This window comes from Rattus norvegicus, chromosome 7, assembly GCF_021556685.1.
Source record: "Rattus norvegicus strain SHRSP/BbbUtx chromosome 7, alternate assembly SHRSP_T2T, whole genome shotgun sequence".
NCBI classification, from domain to species: domain Eukaryota; kingdom Metazoa; phylum Chordata; class Mammalia; order Rodentia; family Muridae; genus Rattus; species Rattus norvegicus.
In genome coordinates this window covers 40,925,849-40,949,579 of record NC_141540.1, presented here as the reverse complement: position 1 = coordinate 40,949,579, position 23,731 = coordinate 40,925,849, and positions in this window count along the sequence as shown.

Sequence of the window (23,731 nt, the reverse complement as noted above, 5' to 3'; positions counted from 1 at the left end):
TTGATTATGGATTATGATTCTGACCAGTCTCCTGACTTCCCAACCATAGACTTCAAATTAGGAGCCAAAACAAACTTTGCCTTCTTTATACTGTCTTCATCAGGGAACTTTATCAGTACAACAAAAAAATGTAGCTAATATACCTGGTACTTGCTATCATGCCCAGGCTGGCTTCAAATTCACAGGAATCCTCCTGCCTCAGTGCTTAAGTTAGAGGAGTGTATTTATAGAAAATTGCCCCCGAAGAATACTGTATCAGTATTTTACACACACACACACACACACACACACACACACACACACACACACACACACAAATTATTATACAACATTCCTTGATTGTAGTTGTATGGTAACCATAGTATGTGATAACCAGAGTTTGAAGATAGCTAAGCAAGTAATGGAGCCCATGTGTAGGCACTAACCTTGTGGTGTATAGTCCTTGAGAAGCCTAGGTCATGGAGATGTTCTTATGTTTACTGTTGTCTTCTTGCACTGCTGAGGACTAGACGGAGGTCTTGATTTCATCTCTGAGGTGTGTATAGCCCTTGTCCCCCCTTTTCACTTTTTATTTGGGACACAGTCTCAGTAAGTTGCCTCACATTCATGAGCTTCCTCCTGCCACTCAGCCTTCTAAGTAGATGGAGTTATAGGCCTGTGACCCAAGACCTGACATTTCTTTCCTTCTTTTCAACAATAAAATGGGATTATCTCAGAAAGACAAACAGGAAAGGAACAATGAGAAGGCCGGTCAGGAAGGAAGGGGATCCTGGCTGGAAGCCTAGATGTGAAGTGCACCTTGGAAGGACTGTCCTGGAGAGCCGGATCTTTGGTAGGGAGAGCAGAGAGCTTTGTGCTCTGGGGTGTTAGGGGGTGTCTCTTTGAAGAAAGGCTTTGCACAGGAGGATACATGCTTTTCCTTGTCGGGATCAGAACATGACAATGGGTTTGTGAGCAGCAATTGTTTAAGTAGTTTCTGCCAGAAAAGCTTTTAGGACGTTGAAAAGGTCAAAGGTCAAGTGAGTTTTCCTGAGACTTCACATCCAAGGATAGAGTCGGGCTCAACAAATGCTTCTTGAGGGTCAGCCCTCTCAGCATTGACCTGCCAGTAACTGAACTAAACATAGTTTCACAATCTTTCCAGAGGTGTGAGTTAAATGAACCAAATTTGCAGACTAAGAACCATTGTAGTGAGGTTAAGGGGCCCAGGGAGGATTGAAGAGATGATCTTTAGCAGGTCTGGATCCAAACCCTCAATACTCGCCCTGGCCCTTGGTGCCTCTGGTGTTTACTGTCTGAAGGTGCTGTTCCTCCAGCTCCACTCCTATCCTGTGATTCACTAAAATGGAAAAAGCCACAGTATGTGGCCAGGGTGATCGATGTAGACAGGCAACCTGGCATGGCTCTGGAGAATTAGGGGATGAGTTTGAATGGGCAGAGGGTTCAGTTCCCAGTGGGGGACAGTGTTCCAGAGGCCTTGTCTCTCTTCCCACTGCTGTCCTTGGTGTTTAGAGACTGCACACCTAGGGCTATGATGACTTTACACCACTTACTGAGGTCTAGAAGTCAAAGACAGAGCTAGTTTGACAACCGTTGCTTCCTTAAGATGTTTTCAGGGGAGAGATAGGTCTGACCCAAGTTAAGATGAAGCAAGGTATGTTTTGAGAGGCGTTGAAATGTCCACCATTGTAGAGCTGTCCCAGTAGGAATAGTCCTGACAGTAGTTATGGCAGTTTAGAAATATACCTGTGTACAGCACGCACCATAAAGACACTTGCAATGTGGATTAACTCACAACTCTGTGAAATGCTACTGAGGTTGGCTAGCTGGACAGGCGTATAGGAGAAAAGAGGTAAAGTACAGGGTGGTCAGGGACTGATACAAGCACAGAGCTGTATTCCAGCAGGTTATCATGGCTGACCGTGAAGAGAGTAAAGATTGGAGACCACCCTGAAGCAGCCGAGACAACATGGCTAACTGTCCTTAGTTGCTGACCATTAGGCTTGCAAAATTGTCTACTTCAGTGACACATCTGACACTCTATCCCATCTAAAACTTCCATATAGAGACAGAACAAGAAGCTGGGCACCGAGAAGCATGCATTTAATTGTAACACTCAAGATCTAGACAGATCTCTAGACAGGAGGCCATCCGACATCCTTTCTGCATAATGAATTCCAGGTCAGCCAAGGCCACTTAGTGAAACACTATCTGAAGAAAACAAAACAACAAAACAAAACAAAACAAAACAAAAACAAAAAAAACAAACAGACGGAAAGGGACAGTCTTGTTCTGGAAAAGTGCTGAGCTATTCTTAGAATTCCCACTGCTTCTCTCATCTTGACTCAGAACTATCCTGGAGTCGCTTATAGGCTACCATAAAAGAATGGCCTGATGGCACAGGTCAGCAGTCCTAGCTACTTGGGAGCCTGACGAAGGAGGATCAAGAGTTCAAAGCCTGTCCAGACTCCAGAGTGACTTCAATGCCAGCCTGGGCAAGTTAGAGAGACTCTGTCTCAAGGCAAACAGTCTTAAAAGGGGTGGAGCTGTATGGATCTGTAGTATTACCTGGCGAGAATAAGGCCCTAAGCTTGTCCAATCCCCTTTATAAAATCAATCCATGAATCATAAGTAAATAAGTGAAAGAAGAGAAGAAGGAAGGAAGAAAAAGAAAAGGAAGGATGAAGGAAAATAGTAAGGAAGTAATTTTTACCTGTAAAAGGAGCTATCTCAAAATTTCAATAGTGTAGCTCTCTTCTGAGGAGCCCATATATCTTTTGCACGCATCCCTGCCCTGTTACAACCCACTTCACAATGCTTTCCTTGCCTTGCCTATTAACCCTTTCTTCAGTGGAGACAGGAAACTGAAAACACTTACGGATTGGTATGGACTAGGTCTGTCCATTTAAAATCTCCCTAGCTTTTTGCTACCAGCACCAGAATTAGTTTTATGTTTTTATTAGCACACACAAATCACCTACAAGATGGTTTTCATCATATTTTCATACATACATTGATGTGTTTTGATGTATTCAATGCCTATTCCCTTCCCCCATCCCACTCTTTCTTTCTCAACTAGACTTCCTTTATTTTTATATCTTTTTTGTTGTTTCTGTGAGTTTCATTGGGGCTGTGTATTAGGTACATAGGTGAGGGGTTATTTACAGGGATGTAGGCTCTTTACCAGTAGCATACCCAGATAGAGGTTATACCCCTGAAAATGTCTCTCCTTCCCCATCTATTAGGGAGAGATGGGGCTCTCTCCCCTCTACGACAGGAAATAGCTGAGCCCAGTCTTATACAGTTCTTCTGTAAAGTATCACACGGTTTTGTAAGGGGTCTATCATGGCTGGAAGACAGCATGCTATAACACTGTACTCCTTCTGCTCTGATGTCTTTTCTGCCTTTATTCTGCTATATTGTCTAAACTTTGCAGGGGTTGAAAAAGGAGGCTTTCCTTGAGGCTAGACATTCAACAGTTACATATCCCCATCACTTCGGCCAGTTAGGAGAGTCTGTAGTCATCACTCCTCTGCAAAAAGACACTTCTGGGACCAAAACTGAGATCAGGGCTAATCTACGGGAATAAATGCAATTATTCAGAAGGCAATTTGATAAGACTATCAAGGCCCCTTAGCAAACTCACAGCAGAAGATTCCCCACTAGGGCCTGTGATCTCCCTAGGCAAGGGCTTTTGACTAGGTTTAGAGTACTAGGTGAGAATTTCCTTCTGTGATATAGACTTTCAATTAGACAGGAAAGCAGTTGGTCACATTCACAGTAGCCTGTCACTATCATGCTAGATTGCATATTTTGTCAGGCAGGTCAATAGGGTACCATGCAAAGTCTACAGCTGAGTAAGGCTACTGATCACAATTTTCCCCGAGGAGGCTGTATACACAACAGCTTTCAGGATTGAGAGCTAGCTCTGGCAGAAGCTTCCAGCGCAATTCCAGCATTGTCTGACAGCCAGAGTGAAGCAACACTCCTATTTTCCTCATTGCTTTGGCAGAAAAGGCAAGGAAGAGTCACTGAATAATTGCCCACGTCTCACAGCTAGTGCAGGACTCCTGCTTGGGAAGTCTGGTCCTAGAAGGGGCTATGAAAACACCACATGCTTGCCCTGGCATTGACAGAGGAAAAGAAACAGTTTCCCAGAAGCAAATGGAGATTCCTCCCTTGACCCATCTTTATTTCCTGTTAGACTTTAGAAATGTCACGTGCATATTCATCGATCACCAGCTCTTCATGGGGCACCCCTCTGTGCTAACTTTGTGAGCTGCTCAAATTTATGAAAAACATGGAGGTTCAATCACTGCTCATGGGAAGTGCACATCAGAGGCAATAATTATTATTTCTTAGTTCCGACTGCAGTGAGTGCTATGAACCTAGAGGTGGTTTCTAGTCTAGAAAGCGAGGCAGGTGTGCATTTAAATTCCTTCTTATTTTAAAAGATGAAAGTTAATCTTCCCTTTGCTTTTTGGGTATGTGGGGTTTGTGGTGTGTGTGTGTGTGTGTGTGTGTGTGTGTGTGTGTGTGTGTGTGTGTGTGTGTGTGTGCGCGCGCTCGCGTGTGTGTGCACATTCGCGTGTGCGGTGTGGTGGTGGTGGTGATGATGTATGTGGGGGGTGTACACGTGTGTTCATGCATGTGGAATATCAGAGGTCAGCGTTGGGTGTAGTCTTCAGCTGTTCTTCCCATATTTTTTTTTCTTTTCTGTATTTCTGTGCTGTTTGTGTGTGGGTAGTGTATTCGATACTCTGTGCATGTGATGGGGCCAGAAGTTGACATTGGGATATCTTCCTCAGTGGCCTCTCTACCTTATTTTTGAGACAGGGTCTCTCACTGAACCCAAAGCTTACTTTTCCAGCTAGCCTAACTGATGTGAAAGCCCTGAGGTCCACCTCTCTCCATTCCCTAGCACTGGACGTATAGGCATGCACCACTATGCCTAGGTTTTTACACGGAAACACTGGGGATCAAAACTTACATCGTCCTGCTCACATAGTAAACAAAATCCACATGGTCATCCCATCATACTGTCCTCCACTTTATGTTTTTAAACAGGCTTTGTCACTGAATCTAGAACTCACCGATTTAGTGGAATGATGGGCCTATGAACTCTAATGATCCCCCTGTCTCTTCCCCACACCAGGGCTCGATGTATGTATGTATATATGTATGTATGCATGTATGTATGTATGTATGTATGCCACCAGACTCAGCTTCTTACATGGGCTTTGGGACCTGAGCTGGCGTACTCAAGTTTTTGAAGCAAGCATTTTATGGGCTGAGCCATTTCTCCGGTCTCTGAGTTATGTTTCCTGAATCTTGTAATTGCGGACATAAAATGAGTACTGCAGAGCATGCTGTATAAAAAATGTACAGGCATTTTTTATGTATTATCACAGAGCTCTCAGGAGAATGCTAATGTCTCTGATAATCTGTTTCAAATCAGTTTTTTTTAATTATACAAACTTCTGTTACTTTTTAGATACGAGGAAGCAGTAAGTTATTATCCACTTATTATAACTATCTAAGCAGAAAGTTATTATCTTAATAACTGTCCTTCCTTCCCTCTCTTTTGCTTCCTATCAGAAAGGATTGTTTGGCCTGACAGATTAAGAATGGATACAGTCCATCATGGTCAGTAAACTATGGAGGTAAGACCATGGGGGCCTTGTTGCACTGCATCTGCTGTCAGGAAAAGACAGCAGACAGGCATTCCAGGCAGAGAGGGAAGGCACTAGGTTGGAAGGAGGTAACATTTCCTTCTCCATACCTGTTGCCCTGTCATGAAAGAAACCAAGCCTACCTCTTAAAAATTGTCATCATTTCATATCTTCCAAGTGTATACTTGCACAGATAGATAGACTTTCCAATAGATAGATTGGAAAATAGAGACGAGAGAGAGACAAAATCTCATATGATCTTTTTTATTTACATATTAAAAAATGAAGCAAAACCCACTTTTCATATGACTATACACTTAAAACCAGGATTGAAGTGACCGTGGCCATGAGGAATGCCCCCAGAAGGCAGTAAGATTTATGTATCTGTATTTTAAGTTTTGTGTTCATAATCTTCAGCTTTAATTTTCTTGAAGGTGTCCTCCATTTTCTTATAATGGTACTTTTTTTTTTTTTAAAAAAAAAACCTCAATTCGTGTCTTTAATGTGGAGTTCATTCCTGTGTCTTCAGCTAGGAAAACGCAGTGTTCAATTTCTTGGCGACTTAGGCCTTTTTACACTTGTGTGTCATTGCTTTAACCATGACCTAAATGAAACTCCTTGTACACTTAAGCAGACGGGATTCTGCTTTTCAGATCATGGCTCTGTTAATCACTGTAGCGAGGCACTCCCCTGAACTCTACCTGACTTTAAGGTCCTGGGTTATAACTGAAGAAAGCAGCACATTACAGGAAGAGAGTGAGGGACATTGATCCCGACATTTGACTGTTTATTTCAGCAGTCTCTGACTGGGAGTTTATGAGGATGTTCTAGAGCCTTGCTCACACCCAATTGTGCCTGTCCATCCCCATCCGTGTCTGGAACGATGGCTTTTCCAAGACATTTTTATAGGTTTCTCTGGGATCCTTTCCTTATTTTTAATTTATGCATATATTTCAAATCCTAGATTGTGTGTGTGTGTGTGTGTGTGTGTGTGTGTGTGTGTCTGCTGTTGCTGCTGCTACTGCTGTTATATTTGTATACGGATACTGTGTGTGGTGTCTGAGCACATGTGTGTGAGGGTGTGTGTGCTTATGTGTTGAGATCAGAGGAAGACATCTGGTATCTATCTCTATTGATCTCCACCTTTGTTTTGAGAAGATGTCTCTTACTGAACCTTGAAGCTGTTTTGGCCGAGCCAGCTGCCCAGGAAGCTTGTGGGATCTGCTAATCTTTGTTGCCTACTACTAGGTTTAAAAGCTCGCAAGGCTAGGATTTTTTTATTTTTAAATAATTTGTTTTTGTTTTATGTGCATTGGTGTTTTGCTTACACGAATGTCTGTGCGAGGGTGTCAGAGCCCCTCGAACTGGAGTTGCAGATAATCGTGAGCTTCTGTGTGGTTGCCAGGAATTAAACCTATGTCCTCTGGAAGAGCAGCCGGTGCTCTTAACCACCGAGCCATCTCTCCCACCATTCCCCTCACTTGGGATTTGAACTCAGATTCTCTTTCTTTCATGCCATGCATGATAGCTCACTGTAGCCCTATTTCCAGATTTCTGGGTGTCCTTTTCATGAAAGAAAGACTTTGTCCTATCAAAGAAATTCATTTTAAGTAAGATCATCTCATTTTAAAATTCTATCCAAGCCACTGGATCCTTAGGTTAGAAGTAAGAGAAGGGAAGCACTTAAACAACCCCACGAGGACTCCCTGAACAATTCAGCAGGTACAGGTACTTGCCCCTCAAGCCTGAAGACTTGCACTGGATCCTCAGAGCCCACAGAAACTCTAAAGGAGAGAATGGGCTCCCACAAGTTGTCTTCTGACCTCTGCAGTGGCTATGTGTGTACCTTCTAACACCCATACACATACTCCTGATTAATATCCTAAAAGCTCCAAGGTTCCCCTTCTTTCTTTGCTTGATTTGCTTCTTCCTTCTTTCTGGTCCATTCTGATGTGATGGCTGACTTAGGGGAAGAATGCCAAGCTGCTCTCAACCAATGGCAAGGACAAGGAACTGACATTTCTTCCCTTGGAAGTGGCTCAGCGTTCATCCATTTGTCCCTCCTACTGCGGAGTGGCCTGTGAGCACTGTCCCCTTCCTGCTGCTGGGGCTTCCTGGAGGCTTGGTGTGTGAGGGTTAATGAGAGTCTGAGTCATTTCCCAGTCATGAGATTCAGCAACGCTAGGGAAGAGCATAGGTTCACTAACCAAAGAGAGTCTGCATGCCTTTGTAGACATCATCCAGAGGGTCTGCACTGAACAGTTGTCTGGAAGCCAGAAGGCCCGGGCTGCTTGGTTCTGTGTTCATTGGGGCCATTTATCACCCCCACAGAACATGGTTGCAGCCTACAGTAGGTATCTCAGATAGCCAGGTAGCAGGAGAGGCAACCTCAGTGTCAAGGACCGGAAGTCCAGAGCATCCATTCTATTTAAATGGAAAATTAAAAACCTTTAGTAGGAAGCTAATGGTCATGTTTGCTTTGGTATGCCAAAGTGTGGTGCAATTCAGTGGTGAAATAAGCTTCAAAGAGATTTTGCACTTGAGGCAGACCCTCAGTCAGCCTGTCTCCCTCTCCCTCTCCTTCTCCCTCCCACTCTCCCTCTCCCTCTCCCTCTCTGTCTCCCTCCCCTTCCCTCTCCCTCCTCCCTCCCTCCTCCTCCTCCTCTTCTTCTTCTTCCTCTCTCTCTCTCTCTCTCTCTCTCTCTCTCTCTCTCTCTCTCTCTCTCTCATCTATTTGGGGTATTTCAGTGAGAAGGTTGAGAAAGAACATCTCAGGACAATGTTTTCTGTGCATGAGGTCGTGACCCATGAGAGGCTTGTGAAAATAAATTTAGTAGGTCACAGACAACATTAAAAAAAAAGCAATAGAACATCTGGGTTGCAGAAAAATTCATTATTTATTATGGTTGGTGCTAAAAACCTGTTTCAAAGTTGACGCCCTGCGGAAGAAACCGTGGTAACTTCTTTCCATACACAGACTAATGAAAAAAAATACTAAAGTTGTTAACAGAAATAGTGTATAACAACTGATATTAGCCAATCTGATGATAAACAGAAGCTACAAATAGCATCTTTAATGATCCAAATACATTATGTACACACATATGAAATTATCAAATAGGTAAAATTTTATTTAAAAGAAAAAGACATTACCACCATTCCTCATTTTGAAGTGGCTTTCAAGTTCTCCAGGTAAAGAATACAGTTTAGAATGCAATTAACTCAGCACAGGGCAGTGTATGTATAAGTGTGTATGTGTGCAGTGCCTGTATGTGTGTGTGCATATATGTGCACGTGAGTATGTATGAAAGTGTTTAACCTAATTACTTGTGGAAAGGAAAACATCGTTCTGGAAAATGCAATCTTTAGCTATGAGTCTTTATTTCCATCCATGTTGGTTACATGGTTACATTTGGTTACATTACAGTTTAAGAAGTCTAAAGTCTGCAATTGCTTGCTTGGCTAGCAGATCCCTCTGCAAGCTTTCTCTTGCAGATGTGCAGTGTATCTGACTGGTTTTCAGCCTGTGTATATAATACCCCCCACCCAGCAGTCTGGCTTATGTTGGAATCATCTGTTTCTTTGACCTTTGCCTTTATTGATTTGTTTTCTTTCCCCCTATTTTTAATGTTGCCTTTGAGATTAAAGTCATTTTTCTTCTGCAACAGTGAACAGTGACTTTGCTCTGAGGAAATAGAAATTTTGATAAGGAAAAAGAGGAATGCTGGCCCTGTTATGTGTTTTATGGTTTTGTTTTGCTTTGAATAAATCTTTTCAGAGATCGGTGATATACAAGCCCTATCTCTCTTACAATCCAAAGCTATTTAACTAGAACTAAAAGTTATCTAAATAGTAGCTAATATTTATGGAATATTTACTACATAGCTACAACTATTCAAAGTACTTTTTTATTTTTACTTAAAATTGTTTTTCTGTTTATGGAAGGTATAAGGCCTCATGCTTTTAATCCCTACACTCAGGAGGCAGAGGCAGGCAGAGCTCTGTAGATTTGAGTCCAAACTGCTCTACATAGTGAGTTCTAGGACAGCTACATTGTGATCCGCTATCTCAAAAAGTTTTAATTGCATTTATCAGTTTATTATATGAGTGTCTCTATGTGTGAATTCACGTGTGCTTCAGTGCATATATGGAGGTCAACATGCACCTTGTAGTAGTTCATTTCTCTCCCTCCATCATGTGGGTCCTGAGGTTCCAACTCAGCAGAAAAGGCATCTACCCACTGAGCAGTCTCTCCAGTCCTCACAGCAGTCCTCTATGACACACAGCAGCACTTATCGAAAGCTAAAAGTGACAATCACAGAGGCAGAATAATTTTCCTAAAATGTCACAAGTCCTAGATTCCAAGCTGACAGAGATGTGGCTTAACTCCGCCAGCCCTGTTTCTCTACACAGCCCTTCGCCGAGTCTTTGACACCATAATACACTGCTGTTTCCCTCATAGACTAATAATATGTCCAGGTAACAGATAGCATTTCTCAGAGTCCCTCATGCATGCTCTCATTCAATTCAACAATTATCTAGTCACCTACCACGCGCCGAGGTCTAAACGAGATACTGGGAAGACGGTGATTAGTTGAGTGAGAGGATGAATAAAAGTGTGAAGTAAGATGTGTAAAGGCAAAAGTTTCCCAGCACCATTTCAGCCACGATGGTGAGTGAACTCTGCAGGTGCTTAGGGAAGGGACAGAAGAGTGAGCACATTCTGACATCAGTCTTAGGAGCGTCTATAACGGCAGCACTTCCTGTGCATCACGGAACTGAATTTGCTGCCAGCAGCCAGTAATTCCTGGACATCATTCCTAAAGAGAACTGTGAACACGGCGGGATTGTACAGACAATTCGCTTAACTTTGTGATTGCTCTTATGTGGGTTCTAAGTTAGCGAACTTTAAAGTAAGGTGCTAGTCCAGTATCAGGGAGTTTAGACAGTGGCAGCAGTGAAGACTGTGGACTTAGGAGGGAAGCATCCCAGTGTGGTCTATCTCTGTCTCTGTCTTTCTGTACATCCTGTCTGTTTCTACCTCTGTCTCTGTGACTCTGTATCTGTGTCTCTGTTTCTCACTCTGTGTTTCTCTCTTTGCTTCTCTCTGTTTCTGTCTCTGTGTCTGTGTGTGTCTCTCTCTCTTCCCTCCATTCTTTCCTCTCTCTTCCCCCCCTCTTTACCCACTCTCTTTCTCCCCCTCTCTTCCCCTCTCCCTCCCCTTCCCCTCCCTCTCCCCTTCTCTTCCCCCTGCCCCGCCTCTCTCTCTGTCTCTCTTTCTCCAGGCCTATGGATCCCAGACTAGCTTTTAAAGTTGTTATGTATCCCACTTGCTATGTATCCCAGGGTGACCTTGAACTCTTGATCCTCCTGTCCTCCTTACCTTCTGAATGTTGGGATTACAGATGTGTCCCACAACATTTATATGGTCTTGGAGATCAAATTCAGGGCTTTGGGCAAGCTAAACCAGTGCCACCTGAGCTACCGCCCAGCCATCCACTCTCCTCCTTTTGTAGTATAGAATGCACACAGCCTCATCTCTGGTTCTTTATGCCCCACCATTTGGTGATGCACAGGTGTAGAGGCACGGTCCACCAACCCATTCCTCCTAGAGAACCAGCTTCCGCAAGAAGGCTGTAATGTTGTCAAGCCCATGTGAAGTGTGAAGAAAACAGGGGCTGTGGCTTTAAGTGTCACCTGACTCAGGTCAAGTGACATCTGCCACCTCTTTAGTAACCATGTGGCTTTCAATAACTTGCCAGACCCATTCATTACTTTTTTAATCTTTTTAATATTGTGTGTGTGTGTGTATATATATATATATATGTGTGTGTGTATATATATATGTGTATATATATATATATACACATATATATGCCATGTAAACGTAGAGAAAGAATAATGTAATGATTGTCTATATGCTCAATTTCCAGTTTGAAAAACAAAACATACAAATAGAGTCCCTAATGTACACTGGTGTCTGATTCCCTTTCTCTCCAGCAGAAAAGACTCATACAGAATTGCTTTTTATTGCATGTTGTTCATATGTTTGGCATGTTTTTCAGAAAGTACATAATTTATATTATACTAACACCTTCTGTCACCTGTGTTTTCTGTGTAACGCTCTGGTTGGGTGATTTATTTACCCTTGGATTGGGGTTTACTCAGCCTTAAAATGAGTACAGTAGTACTGTGTGGAGGTTGCTGAAGATCTTAAAATATTCTAGGCACATGGTTTTTGCATATGAAAGACACTTGAGAGAGTGTCAGATAGCCAGTACAAGAAAGAGTGCTATCTCCATCAACTGAGAGGAAACTATCTCTTGGCTCCATCACTTTGGACGTCTGAATTAATGTTTGTTACTAAACGCCCTCATTGCTATCAAGATGGCCTCAATATAGAACAGGCAAGCTGGTACCAGACTTTAGCAGGTAACATTTCAGAGACCTGGTTTTCCTCAGTGAGTCCCAAATTCCTAACTGGAATTTGGTTTCTAAATATGAAAAATGTGAGTGCAATGTTCGAATATGTCACCCCCCTCAACCCCTCACAGAGAACATTCTACGTTAATCAACTCAGACGAAGTTACCACAAGCATACAAAAACAGTCACGTGGGCTGTTATTTTCCAGTCTGTTCTCCCCACATTCTTGTATGCAGTGTGCTATTTCTGCTACTTTGTATTTAATTGCCTCCACTAAAGCAAACATATTGTAGAATTGCCATTTGTCTTCCAAGCCCACGAATCCTGCGTTGCTTTCATTGAGGAGACTTTAGTTTTTTTGTTTTTTGTTTCTTCCTTTTTCTGGACTCGCAACAAATTTCAATCAATCACTCACACTATAAAAATCTGGTTGTTTAGAAGTCTTTGAATAATGAGCTTGAGTCGTTGGTTTCTCTAACACCCAGCCTCATGCTGGCTGAAGGCTTGCCCACACAGTGTCAAAACACAAGGCAATAAGCTTATCCCGGGAAAAATGGTTGTCAACTTGAAAATAGAAAACGAAGCAAAAGTCAAACTGGTTTTTTGCTCTTGGTACAGGATAAACAACTGATTTACTAATAAAATATTTTCCTTTGCCTCTCTCTCTCTCTTTTTTTTTATTTCTTGGATAAATGTCACCATGATCCTAGAGAACATAAATGTTTGCTTACAGTAAACACCATTGAAAAAGAAATTTCCACAGCCAGTCTCGAGGTAGTAAAATGTGTTGAATTCTTTCCTAACGGCAAAGGTTTCCCGGGAGGAACACAGATGGTTCTCCAAAGGTTTATTATTTTCCAATTGAACTTGACTTCGTCGTAAAAGGCAGCATCAAGACTCAATTAGAAATACAGTGGATGGCAGTTGTGCATAAATCTGATTAATAACCTATCTCAAAGTCCTGCTTCCACTAGCTGATTAAGGAGGATGAGGTTGGCCATTCCATAAAACGGACCTGGTGGGCCTCTAAATTATATGCACAGGCAGGGGAGCTCACTGCCCCAAGGTAATGCTGTGAGCATCAGCTGGTTCTCCTTTTCCACAGACAAGTTCAGAGCAAGGCAGGCTTCGGGAAACTCGTGAGGCCTTTGAAGAGAGTTATTATTCTAAGGCTTTTAAGCTTGTGGTAATTCTTACTCTCCATTCTCACTCACGGTGACCATGTACAACTGCCGAAGAGATGTTAAAAATGCCTGCTGTATTTTTTGCCAGGGATTACTCTTTTTAAGTTAAAAGTATTTATTTCCTATGTATACGTGTATTGCCCATGTGTGTCTCAGTATCTAAAACTGGAGTTATAGACTATAGTCTTGTGAGTTGCCGTGCAGATGCTGGGAATCGAACCCAGGTCCTCCGGAAGAGTGGCCAGTGCTCTTGATTCCTGAGTAGTCTCTCCAGCTCCCAGACATTATTCCTTGGAGGTGGGAAGAACTACGTACAATCAGACAACACATTTGAACTGGATATGTTCAGTAAGACGTCATACACATTGATTAGCTTCATTCTGAGACCTCAAGTAGCTACTGAAATGATTCCTAGTAACTGAACAGTGGTCCTCCTTGCCCAGAGGCTGCCCCTGCAATACAGTCATTGGTTGCCTTCAGGAAGTTCAGATGGAGTCATAATCCACACATCATGGATGCCACAGATTTTAGATCAGTGATTATGGATGGATTCTTGGCACCAGCTACCACAACAGTTATTCTGGTTTTTTTTTTGTTTTGTTTGTTTTAATTTAAATTTTTTTTTACCTATTCACTTTACATCCCACTCACTGCCCCCTTCCTGATCACCCCCTCCCACAATCCTTCTACTAATCCCACCTCTCCTTCTCCTCTCGCTATTCCCTCTATCCTGGCACTTCAAGTCTCTGTGAGGCTAGATGATTCCTCTCCCACTGAGACCAGACAAGGCAGCCCAGCTAGAAGATCATAGCCCTCATACAGGCAACAGCTTTTGGGATAGCCCATGCTATCAGGACCCACATGATGGTCAAGATGCACATCTACATATCAGCTGGGAAGCCTAGGTCCAGTCCATGTATGTCCTTTAGTTGGTGGTTCAGACTCTGAGCACCCCAAGGGTCCAGGTTAATTGACTCTGTTGGTCTTCCTGTGGAGTTCCCATCCCCTTCAGGACTGCAATCCTTCCTTCTATTCTTCCATAAGAAACTTCAAGCTCCATCCACTGGTTGGCTGTGGGTGTCTGCATCTGTCTGAGTGAGTTGCTGTGTGGAGCTTCTCAAAGGACAACATACTTCTGTCTGCAAGCATAACAGAGTATCCTTAATTGTTTAGGGCTTGGTGCTTGCCTGTGGGATGGGTCTCGAGTTGGGCCAGTTATTGGATGTCCATTCCTTCAGTCTCTGTCCCTTCCCTGTGCCTGCATTACTTGTAGACAGGATAAATTTGGGGTTGGAAGTTTTGTGGGTGGATTGGTGTCTCTATTGCTCCAAAGGGGTTCCTGTCTGTCTATAGGAAATGGCTTCTTCAGGTTCTATATCTCCAGTGTAGTGAGTCACAACTAAAGTCACCTGTGTTGATTCTTGGGTGCCTCTCTTATTCCAGGTCTCTGTCTCATCCTGGAGATGTCCCCACCTCCACACCCCTCATCAGTTAGTTGTGGATTTCCATTCATTTTCATGGCCATCTGGTCATCTCTACTGTCCTTCCCCATATCTGATCCTGAATCCCTCATTCCTCTTCCTATATCTCCTCCCTCCCAGTTCCCTCTCTCCATTTGCCTTATGATTGACTCTTTTATTCCCCCTTCTAAGTGAGATTCAATCTTCCACACTTGGGCCTTCCTTGTTTAGTTTCTTTGGGTCTGTGGAGTGTAACCTGGTACTTTTATAAGCTAACATCTTACCACGTTACCATTACTTTTGATGGTTGGGTGCTCTTATTTTTCATGGGTTGCACACAGAACACTCACCTGACACAGTCACATGGGTGATAAAAGAAACCACTTACTCTTGCTGTGACAAATGCCCATGAAACTCAAAGAGGAAGGAGGTCTCAGTCACTAAGTGCTTTGACTATAGCTTTGTGTAGTAAGCAGTTCTTATGGTTGGTGTATATGACAGGGGAAGACACTCATGTCTCATAGTCAAGGAGGAAAGAGAGAGAGAGAGAGAGAGAGAGAGAGAGAGAGAGAGACAGAGACAGAGACAGAGACAGAGAGACAGAGAGTCAGAGAGAGAGAGAGAGAATCCAGATGTAGTGGTATATATCATAATAATGTCAACACTTGTGAGTCTGAGGCAGGAGAATTCCAAGTTCAATGCCAATTTGGGTTTTATGTAAAAACAAAACAGTCAGAAAATATGGCGCAGCAGTTAAGAATCTTTACTGCTCTTGAAAAGGACCCACGTTCAGTTCTCAGCACCCACATTAGGTGGCTCACAACTGCCTGTAATTTTAGCTCTAAGGCGTTACACCCCCTTGGCCTCTGTGAACATTTGCATTCTCATACACAACCTCTCTCCCATACTTATACTTAAATATAACTAATTCTTTAAAAATTAAGAAATCAGAAACAAAACAAAATACTCACAAAAGTCAAGAAACACTTCTCTACAAACCACCAAAATGTCCAGAGAGGGAAGGTGGAGTTCTAAAGTCCCTTGCATAAACGTGTCCTCATGGCCTAACTTCCTCCCACTAGGCATTGCCTTTTAAAGGCTCTATCACTTCTCAACATCACCAGAGGCTAGAAACTAATACTTAATTTAGACTTATTTTAGGAGTGTGGGTGTTTTTCCTGCATGTATGCTACCCGAATGCCTGGTGCTCCTGGAGTCCAGAGAGGGTAGCAGATCCCTAGGGCTTAAGGTACACATGGTTAAAAATAGCCACGTGGACGCTGGGAATCAAACCCATGTGCTCTGAAGTATCAGACAGTGCTTGGAACCACTGAGTAATATCTCCAGCCCAGTAATTAAAAATTTAACACGTGGGCCTCTGGGGGGGACAGTTATAAGAATATAGCACAGTGTAAGCTATAATACACACAGGCATCACATCCATCAAGAGAAAGGGGCTGGGGTTGGGGATTTAGCTCAGTGGTAGAGGGCTTGCCTAGCAAGCGCAAGGCCCTGGGTTTGGTCCCCAGCTCCGAAAAAAAAAAAAAGACAAAAGAGGGGGGGGGCTAGGGAGATGACTTGGTCAGTAAAAAGATTAAGGACTCAAATTTGGATCCCCAGCACCCACCTAAAAACATAGACATGGCTGGAGAGTGGTGGTACTGAGTGTAAGTCTAGGAGCCCAGGGAACAGTTAGTCTAGCTGAAATAGTGTGCTCCAGGCTCAACTAGAGAGCCTGTCTCAAAACGTAGGGTGGAAGTTTGGGAGAGATAGCTCAGCTCAGCAAGTTACAAGCAGTTGTTGGTTTTGCAAAGGACCCATATTCGATTTTCAGTATCCATATGGTGGTTCACAGCTGTCTATATCTCTAGTTCCAGGGGACTGACTGTCTTCTCCTGAGCTCAGCAGGCAGCAAGCACACACATGGTTCACAGACAGAGATATGAGCACATCACTCTTGCTTATAAAATGAAATAAGGAAATCTTTAAAATAAAATGGAGTGGGAGAGATCAAGGAAGACACCAGATGTGAACCCCTAGCCTCAACACACACACTTACCCATACACACATGTGTCTGTAAACACGGCTCCAACACACAAAACAATAAAAAGAAAAGGCTTCAATAATTACGTGTCCTTTGAGACTTCCTGTGTAAACACTAGTGTTAGTGTTAAATTAACATTAACGTGATGTTAACATAGTGTAACATTAATCTTTTTGTGTGTTAGAAATGTATGAAATGTATGGAAAAGTACAGTAAATGGATCTTTATTTACTGTAGTGTGATTTAAAACATTCGAGACACAGAACTGAACTCTTCCCTCTTTAGAAGATTATTTACCAAGAGTCCTTTGCATAGTATCTGATTTTCATCGTGCAACTTTCGTTTTGTAGGCAGTGCTCACTTCATCATCATGTGGCTCTTTGTCCTTGTGTCCAGCACTTTACTCAATGTCCTGCAATATCCCCAAGACTGTTTTCTTTAATTATTATTGTTACATGTATATGTTCATACAGATATATCAGTATAGCCTACTAAGTCCACTTAGTGTTGCTAATATGTTCCTGTCTGTCCTGTCTGTCTTTCTGTCTGTCTGTCTATCTATCTATCTATCTATCTATCTATCTATCTATCTATCTATCTATCTATCTATCTATTATCTCTCTGCATGTGCTTGTGTGTGTATGTGTGTGTGTGTGTTCAAGTACACACATGTGCATGTATGTATGGTTTTAGGGCCAACCACTTGTCATTAGATAATCAAATCATCCCTGAGAAAGAGAGTAAGAAAGTATCCCTCTTCTAGAGTTTCTTTAATGTAGTTTCCCTGGTGTTGTCTCTTATGTATGTGTGTGTGTGTGTCTGACAAACACTTCCTCACTCATGATGATAAGTTACTTTCACTTAGTTCTTCTGATTATAGGTTTGGTCTTTCCAGAAGTGACGGAACCAACCTTCCCCCAATCAGCTGTGGATCCTGCAACTCCCTTTCCATCAACTTCACAGAGCACTCGCTCACACTCAATATCACCTGTTCTCAAACTCAGCACTGCCTGTTCTCACACTCACTGCTGTCTGTTCTCATACTCATTGCTGTCTGTTTTCACACTCACTGCTATCTGTTCTCACACTCATCACTGCTATCTGTTCTCACACTCACTGCTGTCTGATGCTGCCCTTTTCCTCCGGTTGGTCAATCCCCTTTCTTATTTATCCATTTCTTTCAAAATAATGTGGCTTAGTCTCTGGCAGACCAGAAAACAGCACAGCTGCATATTTTGCTGTCTCTTTGTGAACTGAATAACTCGCTCAGCAGCCACTCCCTGACAAACACCAAGTGTCGTGATCAGAGTGTGAGTCTGAAATTTACACAATGATTTGAGGACTGTATATTTAAACCACACAAGACAAGGCCTGCCTATATTTGGTGTCTTAAACCAAGAGATGAGAATAGTGATAACTGTCAATCAGGAGAACCGGGAAGCATCTACTTCCTCATATCAGTAGAGCTCTGTTCTCAATTTTAAAATAAATTTTAAAATGTGATTTCATTGCGTTTTTCCCACTGTAGAACACTAAAGACAAACGTGACAAATCTAGTCACCCCTCTGTAGAATTAGTGGATGTAGATATTGATCAAAATCACAATGACCATGGAAGTTCATCTTCTAGAACCACATTTGAGCACTGCACTATTGCTCTTGGTAAAATTGATCCTGCGTGAGCTTGTAAAACTGCCTCTTGTTCATCCAATCATGTTTAATGTTGCATAAAAAATAGACATTGAACTCAAACAATGTGTGAACACCAGTGTTCAGATGCTGAAGCAATCCCGCTGTCTGGAATCTCTATATGGAGATATAACCACATACACAGCTCTTCTGTAGTGCTTGCTTGTGAATATGCATTTATTACATCTAGGAGCAATTTGAGCATAATACAAACTTGTATTTGCTTATGCATGATTTCCATCAAAGGAAACACTAGATTAATGCAGAAAACTACACCCAGGTGAACCATGCCGCATACGACAACACAAAGTCTACCAAAGATCTACCTGCTCTGTCAGTTCCCCATATGCATCATGAGGCACACTTCTAGGCACACATTTTTTTTTTACAACCTACTTTTAATAAGGGTTCAACCTCTCCTCTAGCCCACCACCCAGCAGAGGTAGTAGAAGAGAAAAGTTATTAGGATATGGGGGAAGTGGACCTGTTAGCAATAGTTCTTTGGGGGATGAACTTGATCTTCTTTCTTAGCAGTTGAGGCCTGGAGCAAACACCAAATGCAATTTAGCAGCTGCAGACCAGTCTTTAAGGCAGGCAGACACCGGGCACGAACCAGCAGCTACAGTCCAGTCCTTTCAGCAAGCAGACACTAGGCACAAACTAGCGCCTATAGTTTAATCCTGAAGGAACTGCCAGGATAGACCATGGACTAAGGCTAGGCTGCAGAAGCAGCCAGCTGCTGTGGGAACCTCACAAGCAGTTCTTGGGTAAGTCTCTCTCAATGGGAGCATTAGCACAAGTTGAGCTCTACAACACTATGTAAGGTGAACCAATACATGTGTGTATTTAGTGAAGAATAGCAAGGCAGAGCAAACCGAAACTCGGTGTTCATCTCCCACTGTCTGTGGGATCATATTTATACTCCTTTGTCAAGCATCCTTTGACATGTTTGTGATAGCCAAACATCCTGTCACCTGTGTCTGCTTCAGGAAATCAGTCTTTCACCTGTTTGCTCCAGCAAGACATCCGTTCACTTGTGTGCCTCAGCAAAACAACATTTGGTATAACTAATTTTCCAAAGAAACCAGAAGTTTCCACTTCATCTCACATCTACAATGACAATTGTCTATGGAGTCACACATCACTTGCCTTCTACCATTTCATACTGAAAGCTAGTCTTCCCAATGTCCATTTCTAAGTTTATTGTAATATATGTATATTTATCAACTACCAAAGACAGAAAACTGTTACTGATCATTTTAGCTTCCCATCTCTTCCTGTTATATATTGTCACTCCAACTTCATAAAGCTTATAGTTTTCATTGTGCAAATTGTGCACACACAATGACTGTTTTTGAAATGTACATGCTGCAGTATATTTGTAAGTTAATTCAAATATAGAATATGCATAGAACTTTTTCTCTCCCTAAATAAAATTTACTACTACAGAGTTATTTGAAGTTTGAGTGGCAGGATGCGTTACATAATGTTGCTTTTCAAAATCAAGTAGAGAAGAGAATGGTGACTTGTTCTGACCTCTGGAGCAGACCTGGCAGTCAAGGTTACTTGACTGGCTTGTGAGAAAATCAGGAGTGCTTGAGGGGACTTTCAGCTTCTGAAGGCTCAGGTTTTACCTGTCTTGCTTTGAACTTTTCATACCAGAATTTCACAAACCAGTTCTTAAACTTCCTTTCCAGTCAGCTTGAGGGCTTGTCAGCACATACAGTGATGAATTTCTGCTTCAGGAAGTCTCAGGAAAGACCTAACCTTGTGCATTTCCATTAAGTTCCCAGGTGATTCAGGACCAACTTGTCTACCAGGCTTAGTATCTACCATCCATTTCATTCTTAGAGGACTGCATAAAGTGTTTGATTTAGTCTCTTTTCAATGAATTTTCATACTTAATGTGTTAATAATGAATGTACAGAGTCTAACCAGTAAGATATTTACCTTTAAACTAATGCAACCTAAAAATATTTTTTTTAAACAAAGAAAAACAATATGTAGTCAGAAATGGCCCTGGTCCCTGAAAGTCTGTTGAGGCTCCGATGGTCCTACAGAGGACTCAGCTGAGAACTACTCTTACAGATCTGATTGTTGCTTTGAATTGCTTCTATTCTGTACGGTTTTGTCTTAGAAGAAACAAAGTTTTCAGACTTTCATCCAAGGAAAAGGAAATCAACAATCTAACTCGAGTTTGTGAGGAGAGACAGAGAGCAATTAATGGTCAGGAAGGTTTGTGTGGTGTGTTTCCTCTGGTCTTATTCTGATGTAAGTTATAAATTAAAATTTATGTGATTTGTCCCTGTAAAATTATAAAAGGAATAGTTTTTAAAAAGTACTGTTATGGATGCTTTTAATTCCAATCTTTTAGAAGTTAAGGCAAGGAGATGATTTGAGTCCAGGAGTTCTGTGCCATTCTGAGCAACAGAATGAGATTCACTCTTAAACCAAGAACATTAAATTCAATATGCAAAGAATTTGAACCATAAGATAAAACTTTAATAACTGCATTTTCACAGTCACTAGACTATTCAAAAATATTTAAATATTTTATTATTTTTCCTCTATATTATTTTTCCTATTTCATTTTTTACCTCACAGCCAGGCATTCAGTAGGTGTTGTGTTGAGCAGCAATATAGCTAAACAAGAAAAATCGTCTCCCAACCAATTAATAATAGGTAAAATAAGACAAAGAAAGGCATGCACAACCATGGATCAGCTCTTATTTTTGTTGATAGTCTAGGGTTCCTCTACCTAGTATGGCCATTGTCAGAACTACAGAAATCCTCAGGGCAAAATGGGAACATTTACCCTGTCTGGCCCCCTCCCCCGAGCACTCTCAACTTTCCTCACTTCATGCAGCCACTAATGGAAGAGAGGTAGAGTATGAAACTGGCAAAGCTCTTGTGTTTTGATTTATTTTAGGACACAGGCAAGAAGCAGAGAGAACAAATGAAAGCAAGCCATGAGCCCACTCCAGAGACAATGCTTACATTTCAGGCCTTTTAAAAGTCGATGTTAGGGTCAGCAAGGTGGCTCAGAGAGTAAAGGTGCATGCCTGCAAGGCTGATAACCTGAGTTAAATCTTGGATCTGACATGATAGAGGGTGAGAGCTGACTCCACAAAGTTGTCCTCTGACCTCCACATACATGCCATGGCATGTATGCCAAGAGAACACACACACATACACACACACATACACACACACACACACATACACACACATATACCCATTTAATTATTGATTGTTTCACATATAACATTTCTAAACATTTTAAACTATGCATAGATGTTTCTATCTGTATGTGTAAGTTCAGTGCCCACGGAAGGCAGAATAGGGTACCAGATCTCCTGAAACTGGCATTATAGGTGGTTGATTATAATTGATATAATTGCTAGGGTGCTAGAACCCGAATTCCAGTACTCTGTAAGAGCAGTGAACACTTTTAACCACTGAGGCTTCTCTCTAGTCTCACGTTTTTCACTGAAAAACAAACAATACATTTTTCCTGATATTTGTCATTTACTTAAAGCTTAATGATCTCTTACAAACAAACTACACCTACAACCGATTTGAAACTTTGCCCAATGCTTCATGTGAATATTTTTTGTTCTCAAAAAGTATAACTGGTGGTTTGAGATTTATGTTCTTTCTTTTCTTCTTTCTCTTTCTTTCTTTCTTTTTTTTTTGGTTATAAACTGTGTTTTGCTGACCATTTGTGTGTGTGTGTGTGTGTGTGTGTGTGTGTGTGTGTGTTTGTTTGTAGCTAAGCATGTATTCCCTTGATTGGAAGAAATTGAATGTTTAGGCTATAGAGATTGGTATATTTAGGATCTGACTCTTATTTTCAAGTTGTAGTTCAGCTCCAGGACTTCTCCAATCACAGAGATAAGGGGGTTGTACAGAATGAGGCTCCCTGCCCCCGTTATCTGGTACATAGCAATATCTAACAACCAGCAATATCAGGAACAGAACTCAGGAAAGGACGCCTCTCCCTGACAGGGTGGGCTATAGATAGGGGAGAACTTTTAAAAAGTATAAAAGGTTTTACGCCGAAGCTTGCTGTGTTGTGGGAAAGTGCCGATTTACTCATCCAGGTTATCACTTCTAGAAACTTCACCAAGACCAAGGAAGTCCACCGCCCTGTCTTTAGCTAGTGGATCTAGAGGAACTCAGCCTGGGCTCATGGTAGGTGACGGGCTTGCTTCCAAAGCAGGATGATAATCTCTTTTACTTTATAACAAACATCTCTCTGTTACCAGGACAAAATGGAGGGAAGATTTATTTCCGCTCACAGTTTCAAAAGTTTAACCTTTGTTTGGCTGGTTCTGTTGCATTAGGCTGTGGTAGCCCAGTATCTCGTGAGGAAGCAAGTGACAGAGAATGTCTGTGGTGGCTAGTTCTAATTGTCAACTTGATAAAACCCAGAATCACTTGGGGAAGGGTCTTAGGCATATCGTGTGAGGGACTTACCTTATGTTAAATGAGGGGGGTGACTCATTATCTATGGGTGGCACCATTCTCTAGTCAGTGGATATTGCAAACTAAATACTAGAATGTATGCATTTATTGCTCTCATCAGATTGCAGACTTAATATGACCATCTGTTTCAAGCTCCCGTCTCTGTGATTTTCCTGCCATGGAAGACTGCAACCCAGAACTGTGAATTAAACAAGTTCTTTGGCCCTTAAATAGCTTTTGTCCAATAATTTTATGATAGCACCAGGAAGAAAAGACACTAAGATAAGACCTATTTACCTCATGGGTGTCTGGAAAACAATGAGGCGAAAGAGACCTGGGTCCCAGTAACTCTTCCAAGAGCATACCCTTAATGGTCAAACTATCTTCCTCCAATGAATTCCCTCCTACTGAAGGTCCCACCACTTCCCAAGAGTGTCAAGGGATGAACAGCAAGTATTAATTTAACATATAAACATTGAGAAAATTATATATTCATACTGCTAGTCCTCAGTGATGGTGGCTGGTAGTAGCTTCCTAGAGTATCGTGTTTAAAGGATACCGAAGTTTACAGACAGAATGAGTTGGACAGAGGCCTGTGACTGGAGACATATCTGTAGTGACAGATGTCCTAAGTTCATTACACCTCTTATAAAGCTCATTGTTAATTAATGCTTTACTGTTAAACACTGAAACGATACCCTACTAAGTTACTGACAGTCAGATTTCGGTAGATTTTATGTCATGACCCTAATTACAGTCATAGGAATCCATTCAAGAGGAGCTTTCTAGTT